Source organism: Chionomys nivalis, chromosome 1, assembly GCF_950005125.1.
Source record: "Chionomys nivalis chromosome 1, mChiNiv1.1, whole genome shotgun sequence".
In the NCBI taxonomy this organism is placed as follows: Eukaryota; Metazoa; Chordata; class Mammalia; order Rodentia; family Cricetidae; genus Chionomys; species Chionomys nivalis.
In genome coordinates, this window is record NC_080086.1 from 142,061,961 (window position 1) to 142,074,648 (window position 12,688).

At 46.4% G+C, this 12,688-nt stretch overlaps 1 protein-coding gene across 2 annotated transcripts in view; it reads right to left on the minus strand.

Moving 5' to 3' along the window:
* Positions 1-12,688, minus strand: part of Wipf3 (WAS/WASL interacting protein family member 3) — an 80,059-nt gene that overhangs the window by 23,061 nt on the left and 44,310 nt on the right. The gene's annotated exons all lie outside the window — the stretch shown is intronic.

Here is a 12,688-nt window from a genome sequence, read left to right on the forward strand (position 1 = left end):
TTGTAAGACCTTGTTTCTAAGTAATGCGTCTGATCTGACAGAGAGAGGTTAGATCCCCGGAGAGAACCCTGGGCTGTGCATTGCCAGAGATGAAAGCAAAAGCCCCTGTATTCTGGACTGACCACACGGAGTCCACATTCCCACCAGCGATTCTGGCTTGGGTCAGACACAACAGGCTTTGAAAGGCACAAACTCCGAAGTCTGGTTCTTGTTGCCTGGAAACACCCTTTGTGAACCCTTCAGAGACACTCATGGACAATGGTCAGTAACACAGCAGTGGACCAGGGGCCCCGGTTCTAAATCATTCAATAAATCTAGTCACAGCACAAATACATTTAGGACACTTGTGTAACAAGGTTATTTCTTAGACAACATGGTTTTGAAATGTTCTGTATAAGCCATTAAAATCAAAGTCACTTAGAACTGAATGTGTAAAAGCATCAGGACCCTAGGCAGGAGGGATAAGATGGTCCATGTAAATTTGATATTACAATTGCAGTTATTCATTATGGCTGGGGATAGGGGGCAAGAAATGTTCTACAATTCTCTAAATACAAGGAAAACAATAGCAATGGCAGTCCTATTCAGCGTTGGTCTTGGGAAAGAGCGAGATTTGCAATCTTTGGTTTAAGAAGCACCCATGCTGGCGAGCACTCCCTATCCCTTACCACTCCTCAGAGAGGGGTCACCTCACCCACTTCAGACTTTTATTATTTGTATGTATGGGTGTTTTGACTGCATGTATGTTTGTGTACCACATGCTTGCCGGGTGCACTCAGAGGTTAGAAGACGGGACTATAGCTCTTGGAAGTAGAGTTCCAAGGCCCTCAGGGAGACCAGCCAGTGTTCTTAACCACTAAACCATCTCCCTCTGGCTCCTCAGTTCCTTTTATTGCCTCAAGACATCCATCCCTGCTCTCTGATTTTGTCCATTACAGATGTTTCAGGGGAGGGCCATGAGGAATGATGCTTTGAAATCATGGTTGTAATTTTACTACTCATTTAGCATGTGCCTCGGTATGTGCCTGGTGATTTTGACATGGCAGATTGGCAAATGAACACAGTCTCCAGCACACTGGTAAACATTCCTTCTGCTCCTGGGTGCCCTGGTAATTTCCCACTAGAGGGCCTTCCTGCTCCTGCTGTTCATAAGGCGCCTGTCAACCTGCTCTCTGTGAGCCAAGCCAGGGAAGAACTGTTAGCATCTGCTAAAATAAAGCCGTATATCTTTAGACAAAAAGACACATTCATTCACATGCTGAAGATCGCATTACATAGACAGTCATTTCTACTCACGATACAATATTTGTCAACCTTCCAACTATAGTGTTTTTTTTTCAAATCTACAACCCTCAGAAGCCTTGTTACCATGGTTAAAAGATAATGAAGCAGGAGGAAAGATTCCTAAATATTCACTGGGTGTTTTAACTCTGGACCAATCCATGCTATTGATAACTTTACTAAAGTCATAAGCATGGGAGAGGAAGCAACCCTGGACACTTTCCCCATGGAAAGCAAGCTCCTACATTGTCTGAAACCCCCACACTGCCATCATCGTAAAGGCCACCCTTGCTCCTGCCTGTTAACAATGTGATTGGGAGCAAAAATCTGTCAGAGTCCACACAGAGCCTGGGTCCACTCACTTTGCTACTGTAAGCTTCAAAGGAAACAATAGTCCAGGAACCTAATGCGAAGTCAAACCACAGAAAAGGCAGACACGTGAGCCTGTCTCTTCGGATAAAGAGGTTGAAAGCCCGAGGCAAACCAATAAGAAGATTAGAAATACCAAAATCAAATGACCAGCAACGCAGAGCCAAGAAGAGGAGTAAGATTGGAGAGCTTGTGGCTCTGATTTGGATAAATTATAAAAGCCTTCCATGTCCCTTTGTTGTTCCAATAAATGAGCCAGCAGTGCTTCAGCTGTTATTTGGGGAAGGGGAGTGACAGTCTAGATCAAAACTTTGAAGCATGTGTCCTCCGCTGCACCTCCTTGCTTCCCTTTGTTATTCTGGCCTCTGTGTAACACTGGCTTGTGTGAAAAAGGTTGGTACAAATGGGGCTGGTTCTCTCGCCTCTCATCAGAGAAGCAAAAATATGAATTTATGTCTTTATTTTATGTGTATGCCTGCAAGTCGGTGCACCAAGCATGTGCCTAGAACCCAGGGAAGCCAGAAGAGGGTGTCAGATCCTCTGGAACTGGAGTTCCAAAGGGCTGTGAATGGTTACGTAGGTGTTGGAAACTGAATCCAGATCCTCTGGAGGGGTAGCCAGTACTCTTAACCATTGAGTCATCCATCTCTTAAGCCACGAGAAGCTTCTTTTTGCAGTGGAGGGAGGTTACCAGAGGGAACAACAAGAGACAGGGAAGGTCTTCCAGAGTGGAAAAATTGTGAGAGCCAGAGCTCCCAGAGGACTAACGCCAAACTGTCTTCCACGCATGATGGGCAGTTGTACTTGTGAGCTCTCAACAGCTGTGGGTGCCACCCAAGACTTTCAAGACCAATCTGGTCCATACCTTGGCATGCCTGGAGGGTGGGGCAGGGCTCATAAGGCCCCACTTGAGGTGAGAAGCTACAGGTAGGCAATGGCTACCAGGGAAAAGAAGTCAGGGTTCTCAGCCATGGGGGTGGATCCCAAGCTATAACAGACAGCTCTACACTCGCTTATATTTGGGTTACACTAACTGGACTCAGTAGATCCATCTATCATCTATCTATCTATCTATCTATCTATCTATCTATCTATCTATCTATCATCTGTCTGTCTCTCTATCATCTGTCTGTCTGTCTGTCTGTCTATTATCACCTATCTATTTATGGAGGGTGGAGGGACATAAAACTGGAAGATGGAGATGGGACAAACTTGGGGAAATCTGAAGGTGGGGAATGAGGAATGGATTTGATAAATATAAAATTTATTCATGTAGAAGGAGGGGAAAAATTCATTGCTTGACCCAGATCAAGCCAGGTATTTCTTTCAAAGATTATCTAAAACCAATCATTTTATTTTTTCCAAGCTAGCATATAAAGTAAAAGGTTTAATTATGGCATGTTCATACATGTTTTGTTCTTATTCAGCCCCTCGCCTGTTTTTCTTCCCTGCCCTCCTGGGTTTCTCTTTCTGGTTCTCCCATACCCATAGCTTTCTTTCTGCTTTCAGACCACAGATATTTCATTAACATCTTCTTTTATCCTCTTCCCCCTCCCTTCAAGCCTCTACCTACTTCTGATGAAGTCTTCTGTAATTTTATGACCCATCCTCACATACACAGGCAAATTTAAATCTGGGTTCTGCATTTGAAACAAAGCTTGTACAAGCAAAGTTTGTGTTTCTGAGTCCGTCCCCACCCCCAGCCCCTGCCCCTTAACCCAAGGGTTCCAATTCCACTCACTTTCGTGCAAAGGCTTTTCCCTTACGGCTGTTAAACTGATGAAGAGTACACAGGTTCCCAGGCACATGGGCCAGCACGTTACCCCAGCCCTCGGCTACCCAGCATCCGCAGACTTTCAGGCAGACAGGTCTCAGCAGCCTCAGTAGTTCATTGCCAAGGCTGGATCGCTAGGGCAGCTAGAATAGCACTGCCTCGTACCTGCTGCCAGGCTTTTTGTGTAGTAGAACATAGGGAACTTTGCATCCAGGAGAGAGACTGAAATATCCTTAAGGGGGAAACAAACCACTCTCCCGCACCAGGGCTGACACAGCGTTCTCTGCACTCCAAATGGTACCTAAGTCACGCTGTTCAAGAACGAGGCGTTTTGCCATCACACAGTTTCATGTTTCATTTTTAGAATTCCAAATTGCATTTCAAATTCAAGAGCAGAATCAATGGACTGTCTAAGCTGCACGTACGCCTGCTATCCACACCAAGGACACACGAGCACAGTGTACTTGGGTGCTTCTCACTTGGAGACACAGGATGAGCCTCCCGTCGATGCTGCAGCATACAGGTGAGACCCGGCCTGTTTCTTACCCCGTAAAGGTTATCTCATGCAATGGTACAACTCTCTGCTGACTAGACGGCACTTCTTTCCCTGCCCCATTCCAGGCTGCCCCTCCCTCACAGGCTCCTGCTTTGTCCCCTGCGGGCTGTGTCGTAAAGCAAGCTCTCAGGCTTGCTGCCCTGCCCTCCTCCACAGAGCAGCCAGGATGACCTTTACCAGGGGCATGCAGTTGGCCATGCCACTCTCCTCCACACGATTCTTTTCTGTCTCCCCACTGCTCTTGGGGATCCAGCGCAAACCCACTGCAGCCCAAGGCCCTTAGGGACCAGCCCAAACGTTCCATTTCACCAAGGAGCTCACCTCCAGACCTGACTTGAACTGTCTCTTTGATCTTTTTAGACTGGTCTCTTGGCACTCTTCCCTAGGAGCCTCGGGATCCTGGAAGGCAGAAGCAGAGCTCTGTGCTCCTACCCTCAGCAGAGCACCTGCCACCCAGATCATGTCACCTCACACACGACCTGCAGCAGCTTTCCATCTCACAAAGAATAAAACATTTGTGTCTCTGCCTGGGCTCCCATGTTTACCCATCAGCAGCAGCAGCACCACCACCACCATTCCCGGATGACATCATAAAACACATTAGTTTACACATTACATTAGTAACTGAGAGATTTTCTATTTACCCTCAAGTCCCATGAACTATTTATAAGTTCATTCATCAGCGGAAATAGCCATATATTTTTGTCTGAAATCCAATATCTTTACATGTCTTATGCTCTCATGCCCTTCTGAACCTGTGGCTCTGGAACGTTTGGACTGCTGGCCCTATCTGCACATGCCCTGAATTTTCCTCTCTCCACAGTTAGTTACTGCTACTCTTTCTATCCACAACATGCATCTTACTAGTTTTCAAAAATTTCCTACTGAAGGGACTTAGAATTCATTTTGGAATTAAAATTATCTAAAATTTTCATTATTAAGTTCAGAAACTATGTTCTTCCTTTCCTGCGACCAGAGAATACAGGGTTTTGTTTGTTTGGTTTTTTTGCCTGTTTAGCTATAGGCATTTTTCTAACTATCTCTGTGTAACCCAGAGCCTTGAGCCTGACTCCACAGACCCGGCCTGCCTGTCTTGAGAAAGCAGGCAGGTGCGGGAGAAAACCAATGGCCTTTGAGCTTATCTCAAAACCCTGGCTCCCCGTGTCTTCTCACTTACACCCCCTATTGGTTTGACTAAGAATGGCCCCTGAAGGCTCATATATCTGAATGTTTAGTCACCAGGGAGTGACACTATTTGAAAGGATTAGAAGGATTTATAGATATGGCCTTGTTAAAGGAAGTGTGTCATTTGGGGGTGGGATTTGAGGTTTCAAAAGCCCATGCCAGGCCCTGGCTCTCTCTGCCTCTCTGCCTACAGCTCAGGATGTGGCTCTCAGCTACTGCTCCAGTGTCTGCATGCCACCCTGCTCCCCACCATGATGATAATGGACGAAACCTCTGCAACCATAAGCTAGCTCCAATTAAATGCTTTCTTTCATAAGAGTTGCCTTGGTCATGGTGTCTCTTCACAGCAATAGCACAGTGACTAAGACATATTTTCAGAATGTTTTGCCCCTAGAAGTTTCAATTTGAAACCACTCTCTTTTTTTTCAATGATGCCAATATTCTTGGAATTCAAGAATAAAATTTAAGTTATAGGAAAACTTGATTTAAAAACTTATGTTGGATCTGAATGAAAACTTTAATGAGAATTAAGAGAACCAAATTTCCCTAGACTAAGAGTTGAAAGCAAGGCACAAGTAGCTAATAAACAATCCAGGCTTTGAACATCACCTCTAAAGTGGGCAAGGTTTCTTATTTTTCTTTAAGGCAAAAAGTATGTCAATGCAAAACTAGTTCCACCTCAAAGAGAATAGGAATTTATTCTGGAGCCAAAAATAGTAGCCATAGCTCTAGAACACAGATCAGGTCACCCCAAATGTCACATCCCAATATGGCAACAGTTCCATGATGTTCTTATAACAGCAGAACAAAGAAAACCCTAAGTCAGGTATCTTTCAAAGATACAGAGGGGAACATCAGTGGGTTATGGCTGAGCAGGGAGTCTCAGCTCCAGGCTACCGATATTGTCTGATGGCAGTCTACACCTTTGAGGGGGTGGAAATTAGGGATCTGCTTGTCCATCCCCCAAAGACTCTTGCCTGATAGCCACAAGGATGCTTTGTCAAACAGAAAGGCGTAGAACAAATGACCTTAAGGGGACTAGAGGTGGCCCGAGATAATTCAGTTTCCAAGCCTTACCACTCACTGCAGCTCTGCACAATGTCAGGCATCTCACACACACACCCCTCCCTGCCGTCAGCCTGGTAGAATGCATAGATGTGGCTTTATTCTCTTGGGAACAGCACATCACACATACTGCCAATGAGAAGCAGGGCTCCCTCCCAGCTGATTTGCAAACCCTCTGGTCCTTAAGCGCTCACCATTCCAGCATCTCTCCTCCCGGCAGAGGTGTTTCCCACTCATCCTAACTGAAGCCCAAGGCTCTCCGCATCCTTTCTCTTTCATGTGAAATAGCCACACTTCTACAGAGACCTGGTTCCCTCTCTCTCTTCATGCGGTCCAGGCATCATCACAAGGACTCTGTGCATCTCATTTCAGGAGCCTTTGAAGAACTTGTCATGGTAACATAGTGTGTGACTGTGGGTACAAAGTCCAGTTTATGAACAAGGCCCGGACACGAAACGGGTTTTACTTCCTAGAAGTATAGAACTGAGAGATAAGCCAGGGAAGCCTGGTTCTCTTAATGCCAAGTTGCTCAGTCCTTTCATAATGACATCACCCAAGAAATGCAAGGCAGACCTAAGGCTGGGACAATTACCCTCTGCCCTGGGACCAGGGGATGTTGCTTCACAAGCAATGTAAGAACAGGAGCGGGAAGGAGTCAGCAGGTGTGAGGCATCAGAAGGAAAGGGGAAGGACCGGGAAGGGCAGGGAAAGCTTCAGAGACCCTTGGGCCATAGGAACTAAGTGCTAGGGCTTGGCCGGTGCTAGAAATGACAGTCAATGCTGAGTGACTGGCTCCAAACTGCCTAATTTGTCAGATGCTTCAAACAGGAGGGGTGTGAGCAGCCGGGAGGGGTGTGAGCATTGGATGGAAAGTGCAGAGAGTAACCCTACACTGTGCCGCTGGCCGCTGGCTGATACTCTGTGCTGAAAGTTACCTGCACCCGACACTCCCTTGTCAGGTAACCCACAGTTCTCAAGTGCCAGCCTTGCAGGTCTGCCTCTTTCCAGTTCTCCTCTCAGACCTCCTTGCTGGCTGCAGGCAAGCTGCAGTGTTTACATGGCTTCTAGACTGGGAAATGATAGGGTTTATGAATATTGCTTATAGGGAAAGTCAGAAGGGGGGAAAATAACCAAGGGGGTGGGATGATAAAATTCCCAAGAAGTTCAAGAAGTATCATGATACTGTAAATATATTTAGCCCCCACCTAACCCCAATCACAATTTCTTTTTATGTCCACCCAAAAGAAACTACTAGGGCTGGGCATGGACTGGATCCTTGGGGAACAATGACTCCCAGATTTGCCCAAAGAGAGACCATATGCTTCCCCTCCATCCCAGAACCTTCCCCAGGCCCCTTTGGAGATCATAAGGCCTCTGCTCCATAACTTGGCTGACACCACTGCTTGGCTCTCGCTCAGGTTCCGGGGCCCTGCCAATGAAGCATAGAGGCCATCCTTCCTGACTTGGCACGCAAAATATCCTCTCTTGGTTTGAATTAACCGACCTTCCTTCTTCCTATGACCTTCTCCTACATTTGTGTCCTTTTGTTTGTTTTGTGTAACCCACCGGGTTACAGTCCCACCATCTCAAGTGAAATCCAGATCTACTGTGTATTAGTGGTATAACCTTGACAACTTATCTAATGCCTTCAAGTCTCCATTTTCATACCTGCCAACAGGGAAGAGAAAAATAACAACAACCACACGTACTGTGGTGAGGATTTAACGAAGTAATCCGTGCAATGATTTTTGCACATGGCACCTAGTAAATTATTCAATAGATGTTGACTATTAATATCAGCACCTTCTAATAGCTTCCAACAGACTCCCACCTTTTCCTGTTTTAAAGCTTGTGATTCCCATTTCGAAAAAGAAGGTCCCGGATGACAGTTGCTCTAGTTTCCGGAACAGCTAGTTCAAACCAGAGGGGAATGGGGTCCGTCCTGAGCAAGAGAGCATGGGAAAGGCTGGATGATTGCCCAGCGCCAAAGAAAGAGTATGTCTGCCCTCTTCTCTGCCTCTGAAAACAAAAAATAAAGAATACCCTCACACCCCAGGAAAAGGGAGAAACTGTCTTCTGAGACAGGCAGTAACTTTGAGTCACTTGATAAAGGAAGGAGGTACAGGATGAATAGAGGTGAAGCAGATGCTGGCCTCAAAGTGGGACAAATGCAATCATACAGCCCAAATGACTTCATAAGAATCCTGTTTATACCTCATAAACCTGAAAATAATATTTTTCATGGATTTTCAAACCCTCAGAGACCGTTTTAGAGTCAAAGCAGGAAACACTCAAATATGACCACGCAGCAGAAGGCAGATATTTTTAAATCCTTAATGCTAAAGAAGTTGATAGAGGCCAGCATGTGTGAGTGTGTGTTTGTATACGTTGCCAGTCAGTCAGACCCATCATAGTAACAGTGTAAAGATGAAGAAAAAAATCACACAATCACATCAATTGATTAGGAAAAGGTATCAAACAAAACTCAACAAAATTCAACATCCTTTCATGATAAGAGCTCTCTGCAAACAGAACAGAAGGGGAGTTCATTCCCAGGGGCTAACAACAGTGGTGAGGTAGCATCCTGCTGCTAGGCACAAAAGCGTGGACTCTTCCCTCTCATCTCTTTAATATGGCAAAGGTAATCCTAGTGCTCACAGTCAGCTGGGAGAGAGCGACAGGGCAGCAGGAGAGAGAGAGATAAAGCTACCCGTTCACAGGCTGCACGACTGTCTCTGAGGAAAACAGCTAGAGCTAGGAGGGGAGTCGGCAAGGTCACAGCTTACCGGGCCAGTACCCTGAAGCCGAGCACGACCCTGTAAACCAGGGACAAACAACCGGAAATCAAATATCCAAAAACAATTGAAAATACTTCTAAGTATAAAAGGAATGCATATAACTACTATGCACGGGGTATGGGCTCTAAAAGCCATAGAATTCTGATGAAAGGAAGAACTAAACCGACGAAGATGTGCAGGGTGTCCGCTGGAGGACGCGATGCAGTAACGAGAACAGATCAACGTATAGATTCAGTGCAATTCCTTTCAAAGCCCAGTGAGATTTAAAAATAGACATTGGCATGGTGGGTCTTAAATGTATAGAAAGAAGCAAAGGAACAGGAGCAGCGGAAACAACTGGAAACTGCCCGAACACCGTTCTGCAGAGGCTGAATTAACAAAACGTGCGACAAAACCCAGCAACTGGGTAAGAAGGGTGTGACTAGCAAGGGGTGAGCTCTGAAGGGGGCTTGAACGGAACAGTGCTCTGATTGATAGTGGTGACGGCACAAATCTGTATGTGTCCTGTCACACAGAGCTGTCGCCCCTCTCCTGTGAAAGTCAATCTTACTCTATAAAGCTTGAAATATATAAGTGAAATAAAAATGTGACAGAGAAAATCAGCAAACAAAAGAGAAAAGAGAGACTGACCCATGGTAAAGGCACCAGTAACTACACTCTGCAAAGCAGAGTCAAGGCACGTTGTCAGTGCTGAGGCAAACAGCACAGCCGTAGTGTTACTGCTGAAAGCTGGGTCTCCAATGCTAACGACATTCCTAGGCAAGAGATGGGGGAGTAACTGCGGCATTAGGGCTCTGACCTTACGAACAGGTTAATCCCTTGATGGATTCTATATTTGATAGTGTCTTTGGGAGACAATTGGGAATATTGGGAGTTCAGTCCCGACTGGAGGAAGTAGGTCACTGGGAGGTTTTCCTTGGAAGAAATACTTTGTGTCTTGCCACTTTCTGTCTCTGTTTCTGCTTCTAGGCCACCACAGTGTGAGCCTCTTTGCCTTGTCATACTTTCTTCCCACCGTGATGCTCCTCCTCCCCTCGGGCTCCAGCGATGGAGCAAGCCAACCATGAAACCGCTGTTTGAGTGAGGGATGCGTCAGAGCAACGTGTGACTAACACAGTACCATGCTTACAGGGCAGAGCACCACAAAGGAAGCGGGGAGCAAAGCAGTGAAAGCCTCATGTTAGGAAGAAGACGGAAGGGAGGGGTGAGAGGATGGTCTAAGAGGTCGAGAGTCTCATAGCAGCTGGCCAATAGATGATCAATAGATTGTGCTTCAAAATAATAAAAGCAACAGGGCTGGCGAGATGGCTCAGAAGGTAAAGACACTTTCAAGCCCTGAGATCTCCATGGTAGAAGGAGAGAACCGATTCCTGCAAGTTGTTCTCTGGCCTCCACATGTACACATACATCACACATGCACATGCACACCTGTTACACACACACTAAACAGGTATAAAAAGAATTTTAAAAGTACCAGTGTTGACATATTCTTTAGATAGAAACTCCGCATATCTCAATAGATTTATCATCTCTTTCATTCCAAAAAGTGGCCCTAAAGAGGAAACACCATGAACATACTCAAACCACACTCATACACGCCGTTGCTCTGTTTTACACACCAACTTTGCGCCCTCTTTCATTTTCAGTAATTGGCACATGTTTGAGATGCACACCGGTGGTCCTATATCCTCAAACGGCTGGGAACTTGCTGGTCCCACTGACATCTTGCTATGATGTCCCTGGGTCTCCCTGACTAACTCACAGTCACGGAGCACCTGCAGTACAAGAAAGTTTCAACGTTCAGAGCAATCACACCTGGCATTCTCCTAACGAGGAAGGAGTGGCATTCCCGCCAGCCTCCTCTTCAATGCCAGTCTGGCTGCCATCCAGTGCAGTTTGTCCACACGCGGTGCCAGAAGCTGATAAGACACATTCTGGTGAGAGTGAGCCTATTGGACATGTGTAGGTCTCAGGCACCTATGTACGCCATGGAGTGCTAGAATGACGATGCCCCTTTCAGCAGCCACGCCAGGCCCTTCCCACCATTTCCCACATGCGCACACAGGAGCACACACGAGTGCACACACAACCTCTGCACACTGCCTGTTAGTACACCTTGACATGTAGCCAGGAGCATTCTTCAAGTCAACCAGACTCAAAACAAAACTCTCTCTCTCCACAGTTCAGTCCAATGAGGCAGGAGCAGCTGGGCTTTCCTGCGTGTGAAGGCAGAAGAGATTTGGTAGATGCCTACTGTCACCCATAAGAACCTACTGCCACCCATAGGAACCTACTGCCACCCATAGGAACCTACTGCCGCCCATAGGAACCTACTGCCACCCATAGGAACCTACTGCCGCCCATAGGAACCTACTGCCGCCCATAGGAACCTACTGCCGCCCATAGGAACCTACTGCCTCCTGAAGACTTCTGCAACTTCAGGGTGTCTCATATATTCACTGCCTCTGTGATACTTCTGCTGCCCAAGCTAAGGCAACATCATACACACACACACTTACACTTACACACACATGAATGCACACACACTCACACATTCTCACCCACATGAATGTATACATAGACTCACACATACTCACACACACATTTACACTCACACACATGCATGCACACACACAATTACACTCACACACATGCATGCACACACACAATTACACTCACACACATGCATGCACACACACAATTACACTCACACACATGCATGCACACACACAATTACACTCATACACATGCATGCACACACTCACATACTCTCTTACACATTTCACTCACACACATGCACCCACACGCATGCACGCGTGCGCGCGCGCACACACACACACACACACACACCATTCATGAGCACAGCAGCTTTGCGGGGAAGTGGCGGAAAGCATTTTATTCCAGCCAACATCAACAGTTTCACACAGGTCCCGGGTTTGCCTGGCCTCAATTGCTCTCTGACCCTTCCAACAACAGACAAGGATTTCTGAGCATCTCACTCATAACCCAAAGCCAGTGTTCGGATGCTGTACCTATCTTGACCTGCATCTGTCCCCTTAAGTATGTCCCTTGAGATAGAAATAATTTGTGAAGTCACCTTTCCAGTACTTAGTACATGTTAAACTCCCCAAATTCACTCAAACCCAACTTGCTCTTCAATGTGATAAGCACAATGTGAATAAAAAATGAAAATAAATATTCTCCATGATAATGGCAGAAGAGGCCTGTGGGCACCCCAGAGACATGCCTCACACAACAGGCTTCATTCATGCTGCTCCGTGAATATTATTTTAACAAAACAGGGTCACTGCTAACCCTCCTGAAAACACAGTCACATCAGTTTAGCCAGATGCCAGCACTTTAAGAGGACAGAAGTGGACAGTCACAACAGCTGCAGTGGCTCCAAACAGAACGCGGGTCCCAGTGCTCCTCGTGAGGTCATCATGCCAACCACGACAAGGACTTCGTCTGCTTAAATGAACGCATTCAGTCTGAGGATGTGAACTGCAGGGATTAGAGAGGAATTATTTTTAGTTTGTTCCTCTCAACTGTATTTCTGTCTTGCACCTCCTAAAATTAGGTCTGCTGACTGGGGCTCTCTGCGATTGGCGTGGCGTGGGCTGATGCAACCTTCACTGTCATAACCTCGGAGCTACTGCT